Genomic DNA, 26,572 nt, shown 5'->3' on the forward strand with positions numbered 1-26,572 from the left:
ACCATCTGAAGATATTCCATAAGCAGAAGGCCATGATGGTCATGCAGGTAGCAGAGCTTAAACTACCACAACATCCCTTGAGCTGGGACCTGGATCATCACTTAATACAAAAAGCATACCTTCTACAAAACTCCTGACTCATAAACTACCCCACCCTCACCCGGCATGCTGTCAATGAGAAGGAAGTTGCCACCTAATCAAAACACTCCACCATCCAGGAAAACTGAGAGTAAGTCTCCCTGGGAACCAGAGTACACTGCTGGTTCCTGGGTATCTGCTTAGCAAGAAAGACCTTAAAACAAGAATAAAAATTTAGCTCACATTTAATTTGCCGTCTTCTTAACCTCATTTTTAATAATCTCATTTGAACTCATTGTGCATTGCACTGAGTTGGAGACTGGCTTTGATGCCACACAATTCTGTTTTAATTACAGCTGCTGCTTACAAGCTCTGTGACTTTGGCAGTCACTTAATTCAGTCAGCCATGGTTTCCTCATCAGCAAATGAGGAAACATTTACTTAATAAAATGTAGATGGTATCTACTTAATAAGGCTGTTGGAGAGAGCAAACAAGATAAGGGATGCAAAGTGCTCAGCAAGGTGCTCTCAATAAATCATAACTATGATTGCATTATTATTGAGTCAGACTTTATTAATAATTAATATAATAAATGTTAGCACTTATTGAAAGATGTCAACTGCTTAACAATTATAATCAAAGACAATACTAGTATGTATCAGTTCCCTGTTTCTTTATCAAAATATTTGCTCTCAAAATTCATTTATTTATTCCTTGAAAAGAGGTCAAAATATGCAAGTCAATTAATTCACGAATATTTTGAAAGTAGAAAGCATGGGCTTTTTGCTTGGCGAGGCTTTTCTTATTGTAGTAACCTCCAAGCCCAGCTGCTGGAGGCTTTAAAACTGAGGGATATAAGTCTAGGCAGAGATTATCTTTCATCACAGAGTTCTAATAATATTCTCTTCTTTGACAAGAAATTTATGGCAGGCTGCTGAAACATTAGTTTATTGATGATTAAAGTATCAACTATCCTTCACACAAGTAAACAGGATTTTTGAAATCATAAGCAGTGAGTTAGGGTCTGCAACAGGCCCTGGGGGGGCTATGTAATTTATGGGCATTCAATTCTCATCAATGTATTGTCAGTATATCCGAGGCATCTGACGGGTTCTTGTTTAAAGGACGGATGTTCTTTCCACAACCCAAGGAGCACAAAAGTTAAGGTCTCGGCTTTATAGACTCGAAGCCTCCATTATCACCCAGGATTTAATATTACAAACTGCCTGTGGCCCCAGATTTTTCTATTCCTGGTCTTTCAGGATTTGGTCATTCAATATAATATTATTTAGGACAGAATTTGGCAACCACTGAAAAATTTCCACGTCAGGGTAGAAGTTCCAAAGACCTGAAAACTGATGCTGGAAAGGAAGGCTGTTCTCACATGTAGGGGGTGGTTGCCAATATGGATGCCATGGAAGACCCATGGCAAAGGCTGTTGGCTGCATGCTCAACAGCCATCATTCCTCCCTTCACCCTTCTAACAAAATCCCGGGCCCGTCCCCAGCCCCCAAAAGAATTCTTCACTAGTAAGAGACAGTCATGGTGATCTCATTTCCCTTGCTGAGGCTCAGGTGGATGTGTGATGCCGTTCTGGCCAATGCATCGTGTGGGGGGTTCTACTCCCAGTGTCGGGGAAGATGTTCTTCGCTCTTTAAAGGGTGCATGAAGTAGTCACATGGTATCCTTTCCTGCCTCTATCAGTGATTCCTGGGGCCTGGCAACCAGTTTGTGGCCATGAGGTGAGCCTGCCTAAGAGGATAAACCAATGTACGAGGGAAAGCAAAGCAGAAAGTCAGAGCTAGCCTAGGTGCTTGAAGATATTTTTAAGCCCTTGCATTACTGAAACCTGAAAGTGTTTGACCTCCAGACTTCTTTTTTAAAAATATGTTTTTACTGATTTTAGAGAGAGGGGAAAGGAGAGAGAGAGACAGAGAAACAACAATGTGGAGAAGAAACATCGATCAGTTGCCTACTCTGTCCAGGGATCGAACCCACAACCTGGGCATGTGCTCTGACTAGGAACCAGGAATGGAACTGGCAACCTTTCAGTGCACAGGAAAATACTCAACTAACTGAACCATATTGACCAGGCACCTCCAGACTTTTTTTAATGTGAGATAATATATGTTGTTATTGTTGAAGCTACTATTAATGGCATTTTCTATTACTTATAGGCAAAAACTACATTTCTTATAATGACTCCACCTTCCCTCCGAAGTTTGAAAATACCCTCTCCTTTAGCCCTTATACCTGAAATTACACAGAATACTACTCACTTTCTATGTGGAAAATGTCCATGTATGGCCATCCTAACTTTACTAGGTTGCATTTTACTGTTTTCTTCTTATCTGAAATCATTGGGATAGACTGAATAAACGAGGAAGAAATGGCAAGTTGGGAGCATAGGACATTGTCAGGAGAGCAAGCCTGGTGGGCCCTATAGCATAGGACTTGGAAATGGCACTACTAGATTCCTGGGAAGAACCCAAAAGTGAAAGAGAGGTATACAAAGTCTGGACAGAGGTACCAAAGATAAACTTCCTCTACTTTTACTCTCTATCTGTGGATAACTATTTGGGAATCTTTTGTGAGAGGAGTGGGAGAAGTTCATTCTCAAGGGAAGTGGACAGCCAGGAGGTGGCAGCTTTCAACACAAGTAGCAAGCAGATTCTTGTAAGAGGCATAGCAGGAAGGAATGAAAGATATTCATCCCACCTGTTTCTTTAGTACTAGAAGGTTAATAATAAAATGAACTAATGCCCTCAAAGGAAATACAAACCAAAACGGTGTTTCCCAGCCTCCCTTGCAGCTAACCCTGACCAGGTTACTCAGCCCTGGCCAATGAGCTGTCTGTGAATGCTGAGTTGCAGTTCTTGGAAACTCCTTCAAGGAGCTAACTCAGAAGGGTCATCCCTCTTGCCTCCCCCTTCTTCCTGCTGCCTGTGGCTTGAAACTCACATGGAACTTAGGGTTCCATGAGCCATCCTGGATCAAGAGGTGGGCTTGTGGGGATAGAAGCCAAATTGCTGAGAATGAAAGAACAGTACAATTGGAGGAGTCTTTGATGCCTTAATCCAGGGGTCCTCAAACTAGGGCCCACGGGCCACATGCAAATACAAATATTGTATTTGTTCCCGTTTTGTTTTTTTACTTCAAAATAAGATATGTGCAGTGTGCATAGGAATTTGTTCATAGTTTTTTTTTTAAACTATAGTCCGGCCCTCCAACAGTCTGAGGGACAGTGAACTGGCCCCCCATTTAAAAAGTTTGAGGACCCCTGCCTTAATCAAACCACCAAGTCAGTCCTGGATTAGCTACCTAGCCACTGACTTATTTTAAGTGAGAAAATAAGTCCTTATGTATTTAAACCAATGTTGTTTTGGGTTTCCCATTTTATGAAGCTGAACCTACCACTGACTGAAACAGTGGCATGTTTGCTACCTAAGATATCTGTCACCATAATATTGACTACAATACTGTTTAAAATGTCTATAAAATATCTTTAAGACATTTTAACTACCATTTTTCCACTAAAAGCCTGTAGATCCAAGTTCAAGTATTTCTTTTACTTTAATGGGAACTTGCAATGTGTAAGACCAAGGAAAAGTTACACTATCCGAACTTCACCCATCAACCGATCCAAGTTTTCATCTGTGGCATCAGGAAACTGGGGGAGAAAGGTTCCTCCTGCTTGGATAGACCTGAACAGATCAGGAAGCTAATCACAATCAACCCACTGTAAACCTACCACTCATAAAATTATCTTCATTTTATTCAAATGTTACTTTTCACATATCTTTTTGAAGTATGAGTTTCCTAACTTCACTACTCCCAGCATACAATAACATTTCCTTTGATTTGTTACAAATAAGACCCTAGGTCTAGTATAAATTGGGTTTTGTCAAAAGCATGTCTTTTGCTCTGTTCCCAGGTTTGATGGTATCAAACAACAGTATAGCCCCTTAGTTCTTTTCTTTGTAGGAAAAAAAGGCGCCATTTTGGTAAAGATTAGACTGTGCACACACATCTGGTTTTCTTCTCCTTCAAGGCCATGGGGAAATTATACATTCCCACCCTCTTCAAGGTCATGTGATTGGTTCTCACCAATAGGCTGTTGAGAGGAAGTGACAATGTGACATTCCAAACCAAAGCATATAGTTGCTGCTGTGACTGTCTCCAGTGGTGAAAAAGGCCAGATGGTGCAGCTATGAGACAATGGAGACAACATCAACCTGGGTCCCTGAGTGACTGTGTGTGCAGCAATCCTGCCAACCCACCCCATTCACATAGTATGAGCAAGAAAAAAAAATGTACACTGTGCTAAAATAGCATCCCTTCACCATTTACACCCCCATTCTATATACACACAGCATACACACTTTTATACCAGAAAAAAAAAAAGTTTGCTATTTTGCTTCAACTATTCTATCATTTCACTATTGGTTCTGGCTACAGAAAGAGATTGAGCTAATGTCCTCAGGGATCAGATGGTGATGACTCCCAGGCCCCTCATCTGGGTTTTTACTGAGAGTCCCATCTCGATTTTCCCTGCATCAGGAAAGAAAGTCAGAAAATGCAAGTACTTGGAGCTTATTATCTTTGCTTCTTGCAGAAATGCCTTCACTGAATTATGATTCAGGGTTATGCCAGTTTAGGAGGCTGATATAAGAAATGTCTACTTGAAATGCACTTCTGTGTCTTTTATAAAATCACAGTTGAGCACAACTTTGCTCTCTGGATTACCCAAGGCCTCACATGTGGACCTGTGAAATAGGCACCTGCTGAAGTTCAATATCAGGAAAAGCATTTGCCTCTGCAAATGGACTTGTGTTACAGAGTTTTCATTCCCTGACATTAGCAAGCAATGTTGTTTGCTTCCCAACTTAACTCTCAGGATACTGGGGACCCAATTCAGGAACCAACCATGGAAACAGGCTTATCTAAGTTCCTGCAAAATCCACATCTGCCTTCTTTAGATTGTCGCTCTTTTTTTCCTCATAATTTTCATAGTGTATATAATATTTTATGTTTTCCAGCTTGAAGAACACAGAGTCTATCACCTTATACAAAATTAGGAATTCCATCCTTACCCAAGAATTTACACTCAGGAAAATGATACGAGGAGATCATGTCATAAGATCATCTATAGAGCCAGTATCACTATGGAAAGCCTGAATTGCACGAATAGATGATTTCTGTTAGCTTGCATTTCACATCCTGAAATGTTTAGTGCTAAAGAAATTTGGGAGATTTCACTAGGAAGCATTACTTTAGAAAAAATCATTAAGAGTAGCCCTGACCGGTTTGGCTCAGTGGATAGAGCGTCGGCCTGCGGACTGAAGGGTCCCAGGTTCGATTCCGGTCAAGGGCATGCACCTGGGTTGTGGGCACATCCCCAGTAGGGGGCATGCAGGAGGCAGCTGATCGATGTTTCTCTCTCATCGATGTTTCTAACTCTCTATCCCTCTCCCTTCCTCTCTGTAAAAAAATCAATAAAATATAGTTTTTTAAAAAAAGAGTAAACCCAGATGGATAGCTGGGGTCTGCCTAATTCACACTCTTTTAATCCTCTGCTTAAAGAGGCCCTCTTGTAACTAACTTTAATCAAGACACCAATCCATGAAAATAGTCCCATTAGTACTTGACTAAGCCTTAAAAACTAAACAAAAAACTTTTAACTTTATTTTTTATTTTTTTAACTTTATATTTTTCATATTACAAAAACAATACAGATACACTAAAGAAGGAAATATCAGAAAAGGAGGGAAGAAAAAAGCAGAATCGGTAAAAAGTGATACTTACTGGCAAATTTTCTGAGTTCCAACATCCATGCCTAATTCATCTGCATATAGGCCTGGGAGGCAGGTCCTATTACAATTGTCACTTTATAGATAAGGACTTGGAGGTGTACCAAGGCTAAATTGCTTATCCAATGTCACACCTCTCAGCCAATTAATGATAGAGGCAGAATTTGAATCCATGGCTGTTTGACAAAGTTCATTAACTTAACCTTGAACAACTAAATTACATCTAGCCAGCCAGAACCACTGTAGATAGCTCGGTGTATCTCTTTCAGAATCTTTTTCTATATATAGTATATACCTATGTGTGTGTGTGTCTGTAACAAAAGTAGATGTATACAGTACATGCAATTTTCTAAACTGCTTTTTACATTGAAAGGAAATTGAAGTTCTCAAAATATGTTAAGTTCTCTGAACAATTTCAAAGGCCTTTCAAAATCTAATTGTATTATATCTATTCACTGTGTCCCCCCAACTCAGCAAAGATCACCTGTGAAATAGTGGGGGACATATGTCTCATAAAAATCTCCATTAGAAGAAATACTAGTAAGTCAAAGCTCACAGAAATTCACAGAAAGTTGCTGCTCTGATGAAGACTAATCATCAAAAGCCCAGAGTGCAGCCACTGTAGGCAGATGTGGACACAGACACAGTCCATAGCCGAGAGCCACAGTAAACGTCAGCATTAATGCAGTTAGCAAATGACATTTTGTTCATATGCCAGAAACAAAGTTAATTCTGTCCTTCTTTTACTCCCAAATCAGTGGTTTTCATGAACACCAATTATGCCCATGTGCAAGGACTAATAGAATTGTAATCAGAAAATGTGTTTCAATGTCACACACTACATATATGTGGGAGAACCAAGGTCCAAATGACACCTCTGTAATGTTTGAAACCAAAGAATCAAGATTGTACTTAAGTGAATAAATGATCACCTTTAACAACTGACATAATAAAAAGTTCTTGGGTGTATGATTCTTTTTTGTTGTTGTTGTTCCTTGCTGTGGGACATTAATCCTGCCCAGGTTCTGCTGATATTCTTGGCTTTGTCAACCATATCTAAATATATGAACACGCCACTCTCTCAGACAGACACTGACCGAAGATCAGAAGCCAGAGAAACTATGCTGGTGGAAACAGAGAGAACTGTGGATCCCACTTCTGAGATTGCTGTGTGGCTTGGGGTGTCTGTGTGTATTGTGTTGTGTTGAAAATGAGAGCCAGAAAGACTATGAGCTGGGGAAATGTCTGTACTTAAATGTAAGTGTGATGTTCTAAATTTACATTGGATCTGATCCTATCTATGCAGAGTAAATTGCTCAATTGAGGTGGATTAATAACAAGATAAAGAAAACGAACACATTCCAACATCAAGTACAAATGCTCTGGGGGTCATCGCCTGTGTTAGATTACCCATTGCACCTCACCCCGACATTAGCATTAGTGATGATCAACTGGCTCTCTGTGGAGGAAACTATGCCTTGGCGAAGTGCAGAGGTTTCATTTCCTGGACAGCCACTGCAAGTGCAATCTGTACAGATAGTGCATGTGCAAATCTGTCCATGCACGTTAGAGAGTTTGGAAAATTTTAAAAATGCATCTGTGTGAACCTTAAAATATAATGCCTTTAGACCTGAAGTCCTACTTCTGTCAACATGAATTAACTAAATATTTTGCACTTATTCTGTGCCCACTTCTTATCAATGCAGAATTGCTTACTGGAGGAGAAATACACTCTTTAAAATTCTATGTAACTTCTCCCTCTAAATAATGCCATAAGTTTTCTTTTTAGAATGACAACAGTAGATTCAGTGACAAGAGTGCTACCACATACCAAGCAGACAGACAGAGTGCTGGTTATTTTTGTGAGTTATTTCAATTAATTTTCAGAAATGAGTCCCTGTGTCATAGAACTATTGTCATTTTGTCTATGCACCTAATTACTAACCTAAAAGCTGCAGTTCAGTTCAGCACACATTGAGTACCTACTATGTGCCATGCACTGGAAAGCTAGAGGAGAAACAATGAAACAATTTCAGTAAAATGCAATTAAATGGCTATGAGAAAGGCCAATATGAGATACTAATTATAAAAATTCCTTAAATACAAAATGATAATTCCTTCTGGCTATGCTCCAGTGGTCTCCAAACTACTTCCTTACAAAGGCCCTTTCCCATCCACCCCCTCACTATGAAAGGGCATTTCTTTGCTTGCTGTCCAAAGCGACTATTTCAGGTAATGGAAGAAATTGCAACAGAAGAAACATATAAACAAGATAAGTTTTCAAATGCATCTCTTAGGTACTATTCAGAACAAAATGAACAGAAATAAACAATCCTCCAATATCAGGTGACATATTTTATACTTTTCCACCCTGCATTTTAGGAAGGCAGCAGAAAGAGAAACTCTCCTAAATCAGGGTTTCAGAATCAGATGCTGGTATTAGAAATAAGATTAACCCGGTCCCTTAACAATCAAATTTATGACTAGTAAAGGGTTATGAAAAATTCTATCTCTATGTCAAATGTAAGAAACACAGTCTTTGGAGGCATATAATGATAAACTGCAGCTTGAGCAATACGTGCGGGGAAGGGAATGAGCAGTTCAAGAGTTCAAAACATGTTCTGTGGAAAGGTGTGCAGTGAAAGAGAAGGGCTGGCTCCAGACAAAGGCACGGAAAGGTCATCCTTCTAGTCATTTCATCTTCATTACAACAGGGAAGCCTGTGGCCAAGGGCACATGCCAGGCCTCCACCTGCACACTGCACAGAAGCTTAGGACCACCAGGAAACTGATGTACTAAACAAAAGTAAACACATGGAGTGCTGGCAGCCACCCCTAGACTGGGGCTTCCGAATGCAGCCTCATCCACCCAAAATAAATGTGATATGGGCAATCTCCCCCACCCCTTCCCCTGCCTTTTTTTTTTTTTTTTTTGGTGTGAGTGATAGATTAATTAAAGATTACAATCTATCTTCCTCACAAGGCCAGAGAATTGGACTTGCAATCAGCAACCTAATTTTCTTTCAGGTAGCTGCCAAGCTTAAATTTGTTCTACCAAATAAAATGATTTCCCCCATACCTGCAGCTCAAAATTTCATGTTCCAATGATGTTCATTATTTGCCCTGTAACTCAACCCTCATCTTTCTGTTTTCGGAATTGGGGGAGAAGTTCATTTCGTTTACTGATTATCAGCAGACTGCCTGAGAGATAGGCTAGGGCTGTTGTAATGGGGAAAGGAGCCCTGACTCACCGTGGACTAGTGAGGGGTTATGAAAAATTCTACAAGGCAAAGGTTACTGGCTTTCCATTTTGGAGTGGGGTCCACATGGGTGGACAAGTCTTCCCTCCTCCACCCCCCTCCAAACTCCTACACAACCAGCTTCCCTAATCCAGCCTCCTCCCCATTCCAAAGGGAACCTTGCTCTGTCCCTGCCTACCTCAATGCCCCAAATGAACTGACAATGGGGACCCGAATTCTAATCCCAGTCTTCAAAATAGTTGTTACCACAACAGCACAACTAGACTCCCTGCCAGTTTGAATTTGGGTTTTAATAGATGGATTTGTTTCTAGCTGCGAGTGACACGGTGTGCTCTCCCCTGCCTATGTCAGCATGACCAGGAGAAAACGTAAATCACACAGTGGTGGTGAAGAAGATGAAAGCAACAACTATAATTTGTTGAGTTGAAAGGCAGTATCCATAGTGAGAAAACCAACTCAACCACTTAGTAGCTGCATGACTTAGAAGCTCCATTCTGCTAACCCTTTACCTACCCACCTGAAAAAGGTACATCTATGTCATTGAGGTGTTTGTGATTAAGGAGTAATTTGGGTGACAGATGAATAAATAGAGAGATGATGAATGAATAGATGGATAGATGAATGAAATAGAAAGATGGGTGAATGAAGGGCAGGAAGGCAGAAGGAAGGAAGGAAGGAAGGAAGGAAGGAAGGAAGGAAGGAAGGAAGGAAGGAAGGAAGGAAGGAAGGAAAGGAAAGGAAGGTAGGTTGGTTAGTTGATATTGATATTTTAAAACCTTTGTCTTCAGCGAACACATAGTGAGTGCTTTTGTTGTTATGCTGAAAATTTGGATCAGGCTACAAAAACAAGAAAATTAAAAGAGAAAAAACAATCCACCTAAAACTAGAGGCAAGTCACCCACTCTTCCTCATCATTTGTCATCATTCTCTCCTCTCCCTTTCCCATCAAGATTAGAAGCCACACCCCATGCCTGCCTGGGATTGCATGAATTCCCTGCTGAGACCTACTGGGAAAGACATGAACAGCACTCTTTGAGGCCACTGTTGTCTGTACTGGGATAAATACTGGCAGCAGGAAGTTACTGAAAGAGAAAAGAAATCCCAGCAGGTCTGAAGCAGAGAGTGCACACACAGTCCAGTGGGCAAAACTGCAGGCAATTCTTCAAATGACAAAAGGTGGCAACCTCCCAGACCAGCCTGTGATATGGGCCCTGAGGTGGGGGTGTGGGGAGAGGGGCAGCTTCCTTCTCATGGGACTTGATCTCCCTCATTCTCAATGGATTCAGTGAATGAACTCATTTGGCTGAGAACCTCAAGCCCTCAAATCAACTGTCAGTGAAAAGAAACAGTTCCATGAAGAATATGACATTTATGCTAAAAACTTACTTAAGGTAGGGCAGAAGAATGGTACCAAAGTATTCCTAATAACATTTTCAAATACATGTATATGTCATGAGGGAGGCGGGGGAGTTATCTAATGACAACGTTTTATGTCATGGTGCATGTGTTCTAAACTAGGATAATAATGCTAGCCAGCACCTAATAAATGCCCCTTGTATACAAGGCACAAATGCAAGATCTAAACTTCCAAACAACTTCATCAGGGCTCTCACTGACATTGCTGACACCAAGAACATTGAGAACTAACATTTAATAAATTCTTAGTGTACATCGCTTGTACAAGACTTGGCATGCAGGACTTGCTGGCCCACTCACAACTACCATCCCCACTTTACCACTGAGGAAACTGAGTCGTAGAAAGCCTACATTTCTTTCTCAAGGTCACACCTCCTGGAAGTGATAGAGATGGGTCCCCTCCAATCCATGTCAAAGGAAGCAGCACTCCCAGAATGTCTGAAGGCGCTCGGTGACGAAGACTATACACTCAGTGATTACAGGGAAAAGGAGATCATTTTAATTGCCCTATTCAAGAGTCAGAATATACCAGCCAAGGTAGGCTTTCTTTTCAAAAATGAATCAAAAGTCCGTAGCCTCAGACACAAACAAAATCTCATTTCTGAGGGCTCCCCCTCTGTGTCAAGGTGGGGTGGGGGCAGGGCATGTGTGTGAAAGAGCCACAAGGCTCTTGCAACATTACATTCCTCTCCTGACTTCACTTTGGAGAATGGAATCCTACAATTAGCTCTGGAACAATAAAAGTGAGTAGTTAGAGCTGCAGTAAGGAGATGGAGAGAAGATAAAGTGGGGAGTGATTACCCTTATCATCCATCTCCCAGACTCTGAAAGAGGGGCCACTGGAGACCTAATCTAGCCTTGGTCCCCATCGCTGATCACTCAGCCTCTGATGGCGGAGGCAGAATTAGCAGGTGGTGTTATCTCCCTGAGCAGACCCTGTCCATCTGCAGCCTCTCCTTGTGGTGCAAAGAGGAGCTCCGTGTGCAGTGTTGGGTCAAGGCAGTGACAAGATGACAGGGGAAGAGAGACAGAATTTTTCCTAGTTGGCATGAACTTGGGGGTTAGGAGGTGTTCTTCAGCCACAGTATAAATCAATATTGCAGAGCATTCTTTTAATACATGTAGTTTTGAGAGAGTAACTATTTAGACTAAAAAGCAGGAGACATGATACATGTGACCTCCACACAGGGTCACCACACCTCTACTTCACAGTGTTTCCTTCTAAGATTCTGGGATGCTTTACTTGCCACATGCCATGTCCTCTTCCACCCTTGGGTCCAATCATGCCAAAACTATCATTTTCCGTTTTCTAAATGTTGGACAAAATGGGGTAAATGTCTAAATCAAAACTGAGTTTCAAGTAAGTTACAATTGTCATCTTTCACCATGAGTCTCTTCATGGTTTTCAGTTGGTTGTTTCAGTGAGCCAGCAAGATTAAAATAGGCAAACAAGATCAATAATAAAGGACAGCTAGTGTTTACTGAGCACCTATACTGTACCAGGTACCATGCAAGCTGATCTTACCTGATTGGTTAACTTAATCTTTATAATACTCTGAGGAAGATAGGATGTCTCCCTCTTTTAATATATGAACAGATGCAGAGAAGGGAAGGCCCCTGCCTAGAGTTGCACGGCCAGTGCATCTGGGATGTCCACATTGCAGATAAGGAGCAACCAATAGTTAGATGTTTCTTTTAAATTCAGGGTTCAACAATTCTAATAGCCATTCCCCCATATGACTTGAATGATAACAATGGCTTATATCCATCTTTCTAAGAACTCGCTTAGCATTCATCTTTTAATTTAGGCACATCTTTATAGGGCTACTGTTTCATAACTAGCCCTAGACTTATTAAAATGAGGGCCCAATGTTAACAAGATGGATGCATGTCTGCCCACATGGGGCTCCCGGAGAAGACAGACATGCAGACAAACATGATGATCAAGTGTGCTAACAGCAATGAAGATCTAGAAAGTTCTGAGGGAACATTCAGGAGATGCACCCAACTTAGTCCTTTAAGACAAGAAAAGACTTTCTAGAGCAGTGGTTCTCAACCTGTGGGTCGCGACCCCTTTGGGGGTCGAACGACCCTTTCACAGGGGTCGCCTAAATACATCCTGCATATCAGATATTTACATTATGATTCATAACAGTAGCAAAATTACAGTTATGAAGTAGCAACGAAAATAATTTTATGGTTGGGGGTCACCACAACATGAGGAACTGTATTAAAGGGTCGCGACATTAGGAAGGTTGAGAACCACTGTTCTAGAGGAACAGCATTTAAATGGAGACTTGAGGAATGAGCTGGAGTTAGACCTGAACATAATGTGGACTGAAGACCAACTCTCAATGAGTAGCAAAAACACAGTTCCGACATTTAGAGGAGCCCACGACTGTACTTGCTGTCTCTCACGCTAGAAGTCTTTACACACTCAAGCTCACCTTGGAGACTCTGTTATAAATGGTCAACTACAGATTCATTTGGAATCTCAAACACCAAATGTGCATGACGAGAGAGCCCCCTGTCTGTGGAAAAGGGGAGAAGTAACAAATCCTGCCTGCAGTGCCAGCTCCTTGTCACTAACCAATCAGCCTCCAGCCAGTGAGGCAAGCGGGGCCACTGGTCCCACCTTCCCCTCACCCACAGATCAGGGACAGTACACACTGACCAGAAAACCAGCATGCTGCCAAGTAATGCACCCTTACTTCAGCCCTCCCCCTCCTTCACTTTTCAGTTCTAGTTGATGAGATAATAACAATCAGTTTTGAGTCCAAACCATGTAGCTCATCCTATTTCCTTGATGATCTTCTCTGTTCTCAAGTTAATGTTTAGAATATAAAAAGAAATGCATGGATTCTCCACGAGTAAAGCTAACATCTGATCAGTGTTGGAGAACAGAGACCCAAAGTTTACAGCTCCTGGCAAGAACTGCCAGTGCAGATCTCACTGTTGCCAAATTCGGGCAACCAGATGAATGGAGGGACAATTAATATAGCCTCTTAAGAAAATTAAAGAGGCTATGCCAGGATATGCTCTTGTATTGAGTGCACACCCATCATTTCATGGAGGTGTCCCTGGATGAGGCGAAGATTTCCCAAAGTTTTGTCAGACAGCAGATCCTCCTAAACTCAGCATGGCCACAGAGTCACCTGGTGGGATTTGGAAAAGTAGACAGCTGATTCCCAAGTCCATAGACTCTGACTCAAAAATCCAGAGTGTATTTCTAACAAGCCAGAGTTCAAGGTCATTTTCCTGGAAGGGTGCGACAATGATATTCCCTGCACGTTTAAGTATTCTTTTGATTAGCATGTATTTATTTGATCGCATGTGAAAGCATTTATTTTTTTAAAGTGTTTAGTGTGTATGCCCATAATTTATATAGGCATGTGCCACAGTATGTTTACAGTTGTTCGTATGGCAAAAGGACATGCAGGTTACAATTATTACAACAGCTTTACTAACTTTATGTTTCACGTATTCTCAACTGTAAACCTACGTTCGCCAAGCCCTGTAGTATTGTTGTGGGCACCTGACACTTCATAGTGTTTTCTTCTCAACAAAATAACCTTAAGAAGCCATTTCCTCTTTCCACGGGCAATGCACAAAAATATTTCAGCATCCCTTGCCAGAACCAGTTTGGCTCAGTGGATAGAGCGTCGGCCTGCTTACTGAAAGGTCCCAGGTTCAACCCCTGTCAAGGGCATGTACCTTGGTTGCGGGCACATCCCCAGTAGGGGGCGTGCAGGAGGCAGCTGATCGATGTTTCTCTCTCATCGATGTTTCTGGCTCTCTATCCCTCTCCCTTCCTCTCTGTAAAAAATCAATAAAATGTATTTAAAAAAAAATATTTCAGCATCCCTTGACTGATCACTAACAGGTCTTGCCCATTATTATCTATTAATGTCCTGGTGCACGGATTTGTGCACATTAAAAGAAAATTAGTTAGAAGAAATATTTTAATATCGCTACTTGCCCTTTCTTTATAATAGAAGTGTCAACCAAATTCATGATCAACAGTGACAGATCAAAACACACACATGCGATTGGCGCCAGCAAGAGTTTTAAATGTATCGCGTATGCATGAGTCAACTTAGCCTTTTATAGATATAGAATACTCTTGCTTAATTAGACCTGCTTTCTGATTTAGATAAACTTTTCCCAGCCCAGTGAAGCACCCCAAATTCTCTTTCAGGTAATTGTCAGCAACACAGCAGTAAATATCAACATGAAGCAGATTATTATTGGGAGAACAAAGGGTAAAATATTTAACTGCAGCAGTGTTTGACTATATTCTGCGCAGTGAGAAAACCTGAGGTCATTTTCGAGGTACACCATTTCTTACTTCTTTTCAGTCGGGTCAAGTTTCTAAACTTTCTAAATCTCTGTTTTCTGGCTAATGAAAAGAAAACAGGATTCTACTGAGTCTCCTATCTACCTACTCCAGGACTTCTGTGAGGATCAAATGAGCTGAGGCACATGAAAACACTTCACAAACATTTGGTTAAACTGTAAAACGTTTGTACTTGGATATAAAGCAAGTTGTGTTCCTGGGCTGAAGAAACTCCAAGGAGGCTAGTCACTAGAGAGGGAGATGGGCGTTGCTATGTGACGTCATTACCTGGTGCCCACAGCGACTGTTTCCAGGCTGGGCTGGGCTGTGGGCTGCATTTTGTGCCACAGAGTCTTGGCAGTGTTGGCTGTGATTTGGTGGGGTGTCACTCCAGGGTGGTGGCGGGGCCTGTGTCACACTTGGGGTAAATCAGTGTTGGTTTGTCAGCACCAGGTCCATGGTGCTGTTTATTTTTAAATGGCCAGTGCGCATCATGGCAGCTCCTGCATTGAGCGTCTGCCCCCTGGTGGTCAGTGCCTGTCATAGCTAGTGGTTGGACAGATGGACACTTAGCCTTTTATATATATATAGACTAGAGGCCCGGTGGACGCATTTGTGCACCAGTGGGGTCCCTCAGCCTGGACTGCGCCCTCTTGCAATCCAGGATCCCTCGGGAGATATCAAAGAGCCGGTTTCGGCCCAATCCCTGCAGGCCAGGCCGAGGAAACCCACCAGTGCACAAATTCGTGCACCAGGCCTCTAGTATGCATATAAAATCTTTGGTTAATCTCTTCCCTCCCTCCCATCTCCCCGCTCCCTTTTGAGATTCATTAGCCTGTTCCATTTACATGCCAGTGCGCGTCATAGCAATGGGTCAAATGGTGGAACGGTCGCTTAGGCATCTACACTAATGAAAGACAAACATGCAAATTGACTGTACCTTCGCTATGCCTTAAGCAACGCCCACCAGCCAATCAGAGCGACTATATGCAAATTAACCCAACCAAGATGGCGGCCGGCAGCCACGGAGTTGGAGCAAGCAGGAGGCTTGGTTGCCCCAATGATGGAAGAAGGCAAGCTTCCCGCCCGTCTCGGCCCCGGCTCTGAGCTCCACTCAAAGCAACAAATTTTCAATTATAGAAGGTAAATAAACCCCAGATACCTGCTTTCAGCCAGCCGTGGCCACGGAGCTGGAGCAAGCAGGGCACTTGGTTGTCCCTGGCGATGGAGGAAGCTAAGCTTTCCTCCTGCCCCCCCGCCCTCCCCCCAGCTGGCTCTGAGCACCTCTCAAGGCTACAAAGTTTCAATTACAGAAGGTAAATAAATCCCAGAATAAAAAAGAAAAAGAATAAAAGGAGAGGCTGGGAGTTTCCATCGCCGGGGGGGCTTGGCCAGCCTGAAAACGGCCCTCAGCCCCTCACCCAGGCTGGCCAAACCTCCATGGGGTGAAGGTCTCCACTGGGGGCGGGGGGCTTGACCAGCCTGCAAACAGCCATCAGCCCTTCACCCAGGCTGGACAGGCACCCCAGTGGGGACCCCCACCCTGAAGGGGGTGTAACCAGCTGCAAACAGCCATCAGCCCCTCACCCTGATCCGGGACACCCTTCAGGGCAAACCAGCTGGCCCCCACCCGTGCACCAGGCCTCTATCCTATATAATAAAAGGGTAATAAACTGTCCCTAACAGCAGAACGACTGAGAATGACTGGTCACTATGACACACACTGACCACCAGGGGGCAGACGCTCAATGCAGGAGCTGCCCTCTGGTGGTCAGTGTGCTTCCACAGGGGGAGCTCTGCTCAGCCACAAGCCAGGCTGACAGCTGCTAATACAGCGGTGGTGGTGGGAGCCTCTCCCGCCTCCTTAGCAGCGCTAAGGATGTCTGACTGTAGTTTAGGCCTGCTCCCCACTGGCAAGTGGACATCCCCCAAGGGCTCCCGGGCTGCCAGAGGGATGTCTGATTGCCAGGTTAGGCCCAATCCCCCAGGGAACGGGCCTAAGCCTGCAGGTGGTCATCCCCCGAGGGGTCCTAGACTGCAAGAAGGCACGGGCCGGGCTGAGGAACCCCCACCCCCACCCCCGAGTGAACAAATTTTTGTGCACCAGGCCTCTAGATTTATATATATATATAGTAACTTCTGCAAAATGTTCATTTGATTGTTAACAGAGTGACTGACTGGCTGGTATCTCAATACGTTACTTTGGCCCTGCTTTATTCTATTGAGAAAAGGACAATGTGTTTTGAAAACATAAAAATGCATAACAGTAAAATCAGGGTCCTGAAGACCTAGATGATATCCTTTTGAAATCAGCTAATTAACACTCAAGTGTATTCCCTGGGCAATTCTGTCCAATGAGACACCTGTAAATGGAAATCTAAACTGAAATCCATTACTTGATTTTGCCAGGAGACAGATTGTGCAGATACATACTGCAAAAAAGACCGAAAAAGTTACTATACTTAGCAAGTTCAAACACTTTCTAATTATCCAACTTCACACATTTGGGAAAAAATGAAAAGAATTGGTATAAAAATACAAAAGAACATTTTTGGTGTGAGATTATAATGTATTAGATTAGATAGCAATGTTAATAAACACATTCTCAGTGCACAAGTGTTTTAACCAAACAGGCTGCACAATTTAATCAAAGGAATCACCCTAACCTCTAGGACGGTGGTTATAACAAAGAAAGAGAATTTCCGGAGGATGAGGTCCAAAAATCAGGATTTTAAAAAGATTCCCAGGTGATTCTAATGTGCAGCCATGGTTGAGAACCACTGCTCTAGGAGAACTGGAAATGGCCTTGCTCCCTTACTGAGTTTGGCTCAGTGGATAGAGATTAGACCTCCAACTGAAGGGTGCAGGCTTGATCCCTGGCCCTGGTCAGGGCCTATGTGGGAGGCAACTAATCAGTGTGTTTCTCTCACATGGATGTTTCTCTGTCTCTCTCCCTCCCTTCCACTCTTTCTAAAAATCAGTGGAAAAATATCCCCAGGTGAGGATTAAGAATAACAAGAAAAACAAATAAACAAACAAACAAAGGGGAACACCCATGAATCTGTTAGTAGTGGAGAATTGAAATTCTGTCACTTAAGGCAAACTCCAGGACTGCTGAATGTGGGAGTTTACATGTAGACCGGGAACCCAAGCTGACTCTTGGACTTAGTTTGCCTAATTTCTGGCCATCAGCATCCTGAGACCTAGGAAGTTTTTCCACCAAACATGCCAAGACTCATAAGATATAAACAACTCCACAAGAACCTTACCAAATTAAAATTGTGATCAGCATTAATGAAATAAAGACAATTCAATGGGAAGTGATTAAGACCGTGCACATGTTTGAAATTCCAGTTCCAAATTTGGATTGTAATTGTCATTTCTCTGAGCCTAAGTTTTCTCACCCATCAAATGAGCATAACCTACCCTATAAAGATGTGAATATTAAATGACATTATGTGCTGCAGAATATTTAGCACAATCTGTAAATATTAACAATTATTATCACCATCTCTATCCGCAGTCAGATGCAGATCTCATCAGACTGAATTCCACAGGGTGAGGAATTTCAGATATGAACGTAGAAACATTCACAAACTTTCAAAGAGTTAGATTTATAAAACTATGATTAGCATCTCATGCTGGTTTTGTTTAAATACATGCCTTGGAGTCAGAGATGGAACCATATTTAAGTATAATTGGTACCCTTTATAAACCTAGGTTTTTTACAATATACATTTAAAAAAAGTTTGAGATGGCTTCAGCAGATTGTCATGGGACAAAAATATAAAACAAGTAAGGAAATAGAAAACTAACAAAACCAGGTGTATCTAGGCACCCCCACTATGTAATTCAATAGGAGAGATGACCCCTGAGGCTCTGTTAGGGTGCATTCAATGAGGGGTCACTTAATATCACTGACGCTTATTAAAATGTGTATGATGGGAAGACCTTTTCTGAACAATTGATTCTTCATCTGCAATGTGAGGGAGCTGGAAGTGGAACGTCTCTGAGTCCTCAGGTTGTGTGACTTCCTTGGCTCCTTAACACAAAACAGGAAGAACCAGCCCCTGGAAAACCAATAGGCCTTTTCATTCTCCTCAAACCTCTAACTAAAGTTCATTTTTACAAGCCAAATTTAAAAATCAATTAATAGATTACAACCACCAAAGAATGTTAAAAAGCCCAGAGGCACCTAAGAAGTGCTTGGAAGAAACAACAGAGCACTAAGCCGGAGATAAATGGGTTAGCTGTGTGTTTACTGTGATGTTGACTTAGTATCCCCAAGCAAAAATTCTCTCACCTCCACTTACCACTGCTTTGTATGATAATAGCAGCATTAATTTTAAAATGATCATGAATCAATCATGAAATCTGACTCTTGTTTTCACTGGCAACAAAACACGCTAATTAGCACCTTGAACAAGAGTGCTTTCTAGATGGGCATGGGTGAGAGCAATCTTCTGCTGTTAATTCTTTGCTAATTACCCACAGTCAAAGAAGTTGAAATACCATTTAGCTGTGTTAAATTCTCTACCCCTCCCGATTACTAGTCCAGTGACATAACCACCTTGAATCTTCAGGCTGGGACAGAGCAGACTAGAGTTTCTCAAGCTTGGCTATGACAGACAGGTTGAGGGGGGCTGTCCTGTGCACTGTAGGATGTTTAAGAGCATCCCTGTCCTTCAGCCACTAGATTGCCAGTCACATCTTCCTGCCCCGTCCCCACCCCCAAATGTGACCACCACAAATGTCTCTAGACACTGCCAAATGTCCCCTGACTGGCAACACTGTCCCCAATTAAGAACCATTGGACTAAAGAATCCCCTCTACATGAAATTAAAATGATTAAATGTAATAACAGATTTTTATTAAAAAAAGACCTAACATGCTGTCAGGTGCACAGTGGGACTGCAATACACATAAAGATGGTTAAAACTGATCCATCTAAGGAATCGAAGCAAATGGAAAAGATGCTTCTCCCACCAACTTAGGGGAATGAGTTTGGTCAATGCTGTCCTCAGGTCCTGCCTTCCTTATCCCTATAGAGTTGTTGTTGTTTTAAAAATTAACTCGTTGAAGGTTAACTTCCAGGTAACAAAGTGTGTGCTCTCCATGTGTTTTGACAGCTGTTTACACCCATGTCACATAGAAGCCTCACCAAAGGTTTTAATTTGCTTCAAACTCACATGAAATAAGAGGCCACATATGATATTCTATATCAGAAGTTTTACCATTAGATTCACAAGCTTGTGATCGGGCACTTGTGATCGAGCCTCTTGGAAACGGTTTGCTGAGACTGTTCCCGATTAGCCCTCCAGGGGATGAGCTTCCCTGGATCCAGGGCAGGTTCATGGAGTGAGACTGCTGCAGGAGCACAGGGCCCCATGCTTGCAGCTCAATACTCCGCAGTTGCATATTGTTATTCTTTGATAATTACAGGTCTGAACCTGTATTTTGTAAGTAAAGTCCAATGGGACAATAGATCATGTACTGGGCTTGGAGTCTTAGCTCACCTGCATGTCTGTCCTGTCCCCCAACCCTGCCTGCCAAGGATGGATTCTTGGCCACCTACTCTCTGCCCACTGGCACCCTGGGCCAGGACAGTCCTTCCCTCCAGGCCTCCACCTTGAGGCCACTGTCACCCTCAACCCAGGTTTCCTCATCATGGAATACCCACCCTTCTGCCCTCTACTCCCAGTGGGGGCCGGGCATGGATGTGAGTAGGCAAGACGTCATAAAAGGTTGCAGCCTTGCCCAGTCCTAGGCTGGCAGGACCTAGTGTGTTGGCATGGTGACAGAAAAGGGGTTCTTGCTCACCCTGATCCAGGTTCCAAGAATGTCCCAGAGCAGAGGAATCCTTGTCCACCCTACATTGACAGGCCCAAGGAAAGGGGAGGCCAACTTCCCTGCCCCGGACTGAAGCCCACATTCTCATTTTGCCCCGGGTCTGGTATATTCTTTAGTCTTGCTGGGACTTCTCTTACTTCAATGTGTACCTTTGGGGAATCACTTGCATTAGAATCCTTGTTCATGTCAGTCAGAAGAGAGATGGCTTAGGGCCAACAGGCTTCCCGGTGTAAAGATCAGAACCACTAGCTCCTTCGAGGCCATCAGATAAATGAGGGGGCTGAAGAAATGAGCAGCAGCCATCCACAGGTCCTACCAGGAATTCCTGATTCTGCTTCTCTTCCTTCATGCCTCCTTCCACTGCTGATGGCCTGGAGCCCTTGCTCAGGTGCTGGGATCTCCACGCCTCTATCAGTGGCCCTCGGAGAATAAGTTAATGACCAGAGCTGTGCAAGCACACACCAAATCACTGTTCTGTAAGCTCTTTCATCAAAATTACAAAAGCCACAACTGCTTCCTGGACGTCAGAGGCAGATCTGATGATACACGTGCTCTATGACCATAAAATAGAATGTTCCAATCAAATGGTAAATCATGCCTATAGGATTTTTATATCTCCATTTAAAAGGAAAAGAATTATACTTCCCCCCCACCCCCCAGACCCTTTTCTTAAAGCAGTGCTCATATGTCTAAAACTTCTGGGGAGTCCTGAGTCAGGATACCCTGTGTCACAATCCACACAACTGTGGACAAATTCAGGAACAGGAGAGAGAAAAAGTTGGAAGAAATAGCATTTGTAGCTTGTGATAGTTCCCAGGCAGTTAAATGCTCGCCCCAGCTCACCACTGCCCTTACCCCTTCTTTATAAAAAAAAGACTATTTATAAAGAGAGGAAATATTGTTGGCATTTTCTTCAATCCCAATTGAAAAGAAAGAACCACAGGAACCATTTCTCTCAGGCAATTATTTTCTCTTTGGCCTTATAAGAAAACATGTGTATTGTCAAAAGAATTAAATCATTAATGCATTTTAACCTCCATTACTACATATTAAATGTTATTTATTAAATTGCTAATAACTCATTAGCTAAAAGGCAAATGTGAAATCAGTAATCCATTAAATTTTAATAATTAAGTTGGATTTTAATGGTGGGAGAGAGAGAAGTAAGTATCTGATGGAAAATAATTTTAAGTAACAAAACAGCATCAGCCATGATGACATTATCCTTAGTGGCTTTAGGCTGTGTCTGGTTCCCATGTCAGGTGCATCATGACAATTTCCCTTAAAAACCAACAATAACAGTTCCTTCGCAATAAAAAACGGTAACTTTATGAAGAGAAGAGAGCATGAAGCAGGGAATCAGCCGAATGCATTAGGGGTTTACAAAGTGAGGTTTGCAGGCTAACATGCGGTCCAGTTATTTGATGTTGACTTGATAACCGCACAAATTGGAATTGCCACAATTTAATGAAAGTTCCCGTGTGATACACAAGAAACACAAACCTAAGTGAATTGTGCTTGAGAACAGAAGCAAATGTTAATAAAATACCCAGGGAAAGAAAAAAAAAACCCACTGATGTTTCTTAAAATGTGCCGTGTTCCTACCTGCAATTTCTTACCCTAAAACTGCCGCCGCTCCTGGCTGTATTCTGTGCCTCCCACTAGAGCCTGGCTTCCTGCAGGGAGTGTGTGTGCACCCAGCTATTTCCAGAGGCCCCAAGGGTCAGGGTCTCGTCAATCAGATGCCCATGCTGGACACCATGCAGGAGGGAAAATGTAGCATCTTTCTCCAAGGAATCCTGACTGTATGTGCTGAAATCATTTCCATTTCTTGAAGGCCAGTCCCCACAGATTCAAGAAAAACAAAAAGCCTTTTCACCCATGATAAAGAAAAACAAATATGGAAGAATAACTATTTTTTTCCCATCAGGCTATCCAGTGGGAATTAAAATACCATCATCTGGATACAAAAGACAAGCATTTAAAATGCATAAGGACAGACCTGAGTTGCTACTATGACTGTGACCTTCAGCTCCCCAAACATTTATGATTCCGTAATTACCGGATGGTATTATTACTGATGGCTACACCACTTCCTCTCTCTTACAACCATTTGGATACACTAAGGTGAGTCAAATTCTCATCATTTGCTGGGTATTGCAGTATACCCGGCAAATAGCTGTCCACTTAAAAAACCTTGAACTTATACATACTGGTATATATTAAACACTATAAAAATTAACATTTTAGGTCCTTTTGTTTATATATGTGGCTTTAAATGAAGCCAGTAATTGATAGTACTATGATTACTACCTTCAATGAATACATACTGGTAAGCCACTGATCAAAGAAGGATTTATAGTGCTTGATTTCTGCTCACACCAGTGTTAGATTTTAACCCTACCAGATATTCGATTCAGATACCTGATTTTATTATCCTGAGCTCTCCACTGGTAACCTTGCCTGTACTTTTAACCAAAGCTAGCAGAAGCATCTCTCGTCTGCTCAATAACTTATTAGTGTTGCTATAGAATACCATTTCCTCTCGAGGCTGATAAAATATTAATCAAAAACAGGAACTGGGCGATTTCCCAGTGTAGATGTCTTCTAATGGTAATACAGGGAGTCAAAGAGAGATCTGGAGGTCACATAATAGCTTCTGAAGAAGGCAGAGAGGAGTGACACTGGAGCACGAGGAGAGACCGCAGGCAGAGCCCAGGAGCTGGGTGAGTTATTACCATTCCGCACAGAGGAGAACTTCCAGAAGTGTGAATGGAAGTGACTTGTGAGGAAAATCGAGGTCTAAGGAACACTCAAAGAATAAGGTTGTTGTTCCTTTTTAACACAGAGCAAACTTTCAATTAATCAGAATGGTGTCTTGATTTAATATTTTTCCCCCATATTTTTTCAACAACTTTCAGATTTCCTGAATCTATTTCCTGCCTTAATAAAGAGAGTAGGACAAAAATGAATGAGTCTCAAATCAGCTTCTGAATTTCAAAAAATGCCTTTTGTCTCTTGCCTTTTCCTCCACAATCATATATGTGGAAAGAACATGTGCTTTAGGTATAGACAGTTGTGGGTTTGCAGCAGGCCCACCACTCACGACAAGGTGACTCACTGTAAAATCACTCTCTCTCAACCTTAGCTTCTTGAAAATTTGCAAAACTTGTCATGAGTCTCAAATGCTCTCTTTCCCCATCTCCAGTGCCCAAACTATAAAATTCAGACAAGTGCCCCCCATACCCTACAAGCTAAATCACACACACATTTTTATAGGTCTAGAGTGAACTGCAGTTTCTTGGGGGTTTAAAACACACTTTTTTTTTTTTAAGCATTGACTAAATACCACCGAATACTTTAAGAACTATTCTTTCAATAGTAGCGAAATAAAAGCACACTTGTAAAGGCTGGCATCTTGACAATATCAATTAATTTGGAAACCGATATGATGATTCCTATTCCTTTGGTTAATACTTATTACTTATATGAGCACCCTTAATTCATGAGCCTGCATAAAATCCCTTAACATAAGTAAAATTCTTCCCATTTTTCAAAGGAGGAGGCCTAAATTGATTTGCCTGATTTTATGCAGCTGTTAGATAGTAGCATTGTAATAGGAACTTGGGCCACACTTTTGAACTATCTCTGCCTCTCCTACATTTCCCAATCCTGATACTCCCTGAAATAACCCCTTCACCATCCATGCACCCCATTTATGAAGTAATATCTAAAAACAAAGAAGATGCACAAAATATCTCTTGAGGACTCGCCAAGCTTCGGTGAGATCAAGAATTAAGTCATAAAAGTAAGCTGTCAAAATTTTTAAATTGAGGATGTCGTTTTACCGCTGTGAAGTTTAACAGAATTGACTGGGTTCTCTCCCAGGACTAAGGAAGTGTGTTCCTGGAAGGGATGGCGGGCACTCTCCTTCATTTCACCTGCAAGTCCAGGCCTTCATCCAGTTCTGCTCCCCAACACCACTATTTATTTTGAACTCATTTGGTCCTGTTGCTTGTTAACTCCATGGCAAAATTCAAATTCACAGCTCCCCTATCAGATTACAGGAGGATCCCTTCAGCTTAGACATTCTGGGCTTGGGTAAAAAGGCAGTCCACACCACAGGGGTTCCATTTATGATTGGGGTTGGGGGAGGAGTGTTCACTCTGCTACAGGGGCAGCCAATGCATGTATTCATGATGCTTTCCCACACATCCCATCCTTCTAAACAAACATTACCAAGCAACCAGGGCCCTCCTGGTGCCCCGACAAACCAGCCTGCCTCAGCTCTGTGTCCTTCTCCCAAGGACAATTCAGACAGCAACTGCTCACTTGTGTTTGGCATCAGGATGACACTCGTTAGCACTTTTTGTTCTACAAAAACACTAGCAAAGGTAAGCTAGCTCCTTTCTAATACTTGTGTGAAACATACATGTGCACAACTGCTGGAGTACCCACCTGCTTCCTCATCCTCAAATACTGCAATGAAAAGTCACCCAGATATTAGAATCAATTAATACTGTGATATGCTGGTCAAACTGCTGCTCTTAATGTGTGTACACTTAATTACCATCCATCGTTACAACTAAAAAAATTCACTCTAAGTTGAGTCTTTCAAGATTTTGGCTCTCTTCAGCACAATCCATTAGAATGATAAAAAATCCATTTTAAAAATTTAGCATCTGGCCCAGCAATCCCATACCTGGGAATCCATCCCACAGAAATAAAAGCATCAGTCTAACATAAGAACAAAGATGTGCACTGTATCACTATTTGAGGCCCAGGAGAGTGAGGGGAAAAAACCTTTGGAAATGGAAGAAATGTCCCTCAGTATGTTCAATTTGGGGAAATACTTCATAAATCATGGTATGTCCATATCATGGGGTATTATGCTATGGCTGGATGAGAAAACAGAGGTACGGAACAGTATGCATACCTTGACTCCATGTTTCACCAAGCAAAAACAAAAACTACCAAAAACAAAACATTTCAAAACCTCTAAGTATATGTGGCTTCTGTGTTCATATCCATATATAGGCTACATGTGAAATATGAGCACAAATGTAATCTTATGCTCAGTTAAATCATGAACAATGCTTTCCTCCATTGCCCTGCTAAGGGAAATTCTTCCTTACAGCCAAACCCCTAGCAGGAAGCAGGCATGTTCAGCAAGATGGAAAGCTCTCTGAGGGTGGGGACAGGCTTATCTTTTCACCGGAAACCTTCTCCCTGGCCACTGGGTTGTATCTCCTCCTCTGGAATGTGATCTCCATGAGGGTGGGGACTTGCCAGACGACTGTCTCAGGGCCTAGCACCATGCCTGGAACAGTTGGCTTTCTGTAAATATGTCTTCAACGAGCTGATTCTAGGTGCTCAGAATCATGAGTTCCTAATGCTTAAATGATGAGCTTCCACTATGTGAAAATGAAAAAAAATTACCCCTAAGGGAACTGGATGTGTTTTGTATAAAGATAACATGAATGATCATAACAGCAAAAAAAGCTCATATTAAATTCCTACTTAACAGGCACTTGCTATCCCCTTTGTGTACATACTAGAGGCCCATGCATGCACTGGGCCTCTAGTATGTACACAAAGGGGATAGCAAGTTATTTGAGGATGAGGAAGCAGGTGGGTACTCCAGCAGTTGTGCACATGTATGTTTCACACAAGTGTTTAATTACCTGGTTCAAGGGCACGCAGTGAACAAGGAAGGCACCAGAATTCCAATTCAGGACCCTCCCTTCCCTTTTCACTGGGCCTCTGTGCTCTGCACACATATGCTCGATCACTCATGAACACTACATAATAAGGTACCCTAG

At 42.3% G+C, this 26,572-nt stretch overlaps 1 protein-coding gene and 1 long non-coding RNA gene across 2 annotated transcripts in view; both read right to left on the reverse strand.

The window, feature by feature from the left end:
• LOC118674135 overlaps positions 1 to 8,838 on the reverse strand; it is a 77,324-nt gene extending 68,486 nt beyond the window's left edge. The window contains exon 1 of the long non-coding RNA XR_004973579.1: positions 7,835 to 8,838. This is a non-coding gene — a long non-coding RNA (uncharacterized LOC118674135). The remainder of the gene's footprint in view (positions 1 to 7,834) is intronic.
• The window catches only part of WWOX (WW domain containing oxidoreductase), a 930,714-nt gene that overhangs the window by 549,792 nt on the left and 354,350 nt on the right, over positions 1 to 26,572 (reverse strand). The gene's annotated exons all lie outside the window — the stretch shown is intronic.

This window comes from Myotis myotis, unplaced genomic scaffold (assembly GCF_014108235.1).
Source record: "Myotis myotis isolate mMyoMyo1 unplaced genomic scaffold, mMyoMyo1.p scaffold_m19_p_19, whole genome shotgun sequence".
NCBI classification, from domain to species: Eukaryota; Metazoa; Chordata; class Mammalia; order Chiroptera; family Vespertilionidae; genus Myotis; species Myotis myotis.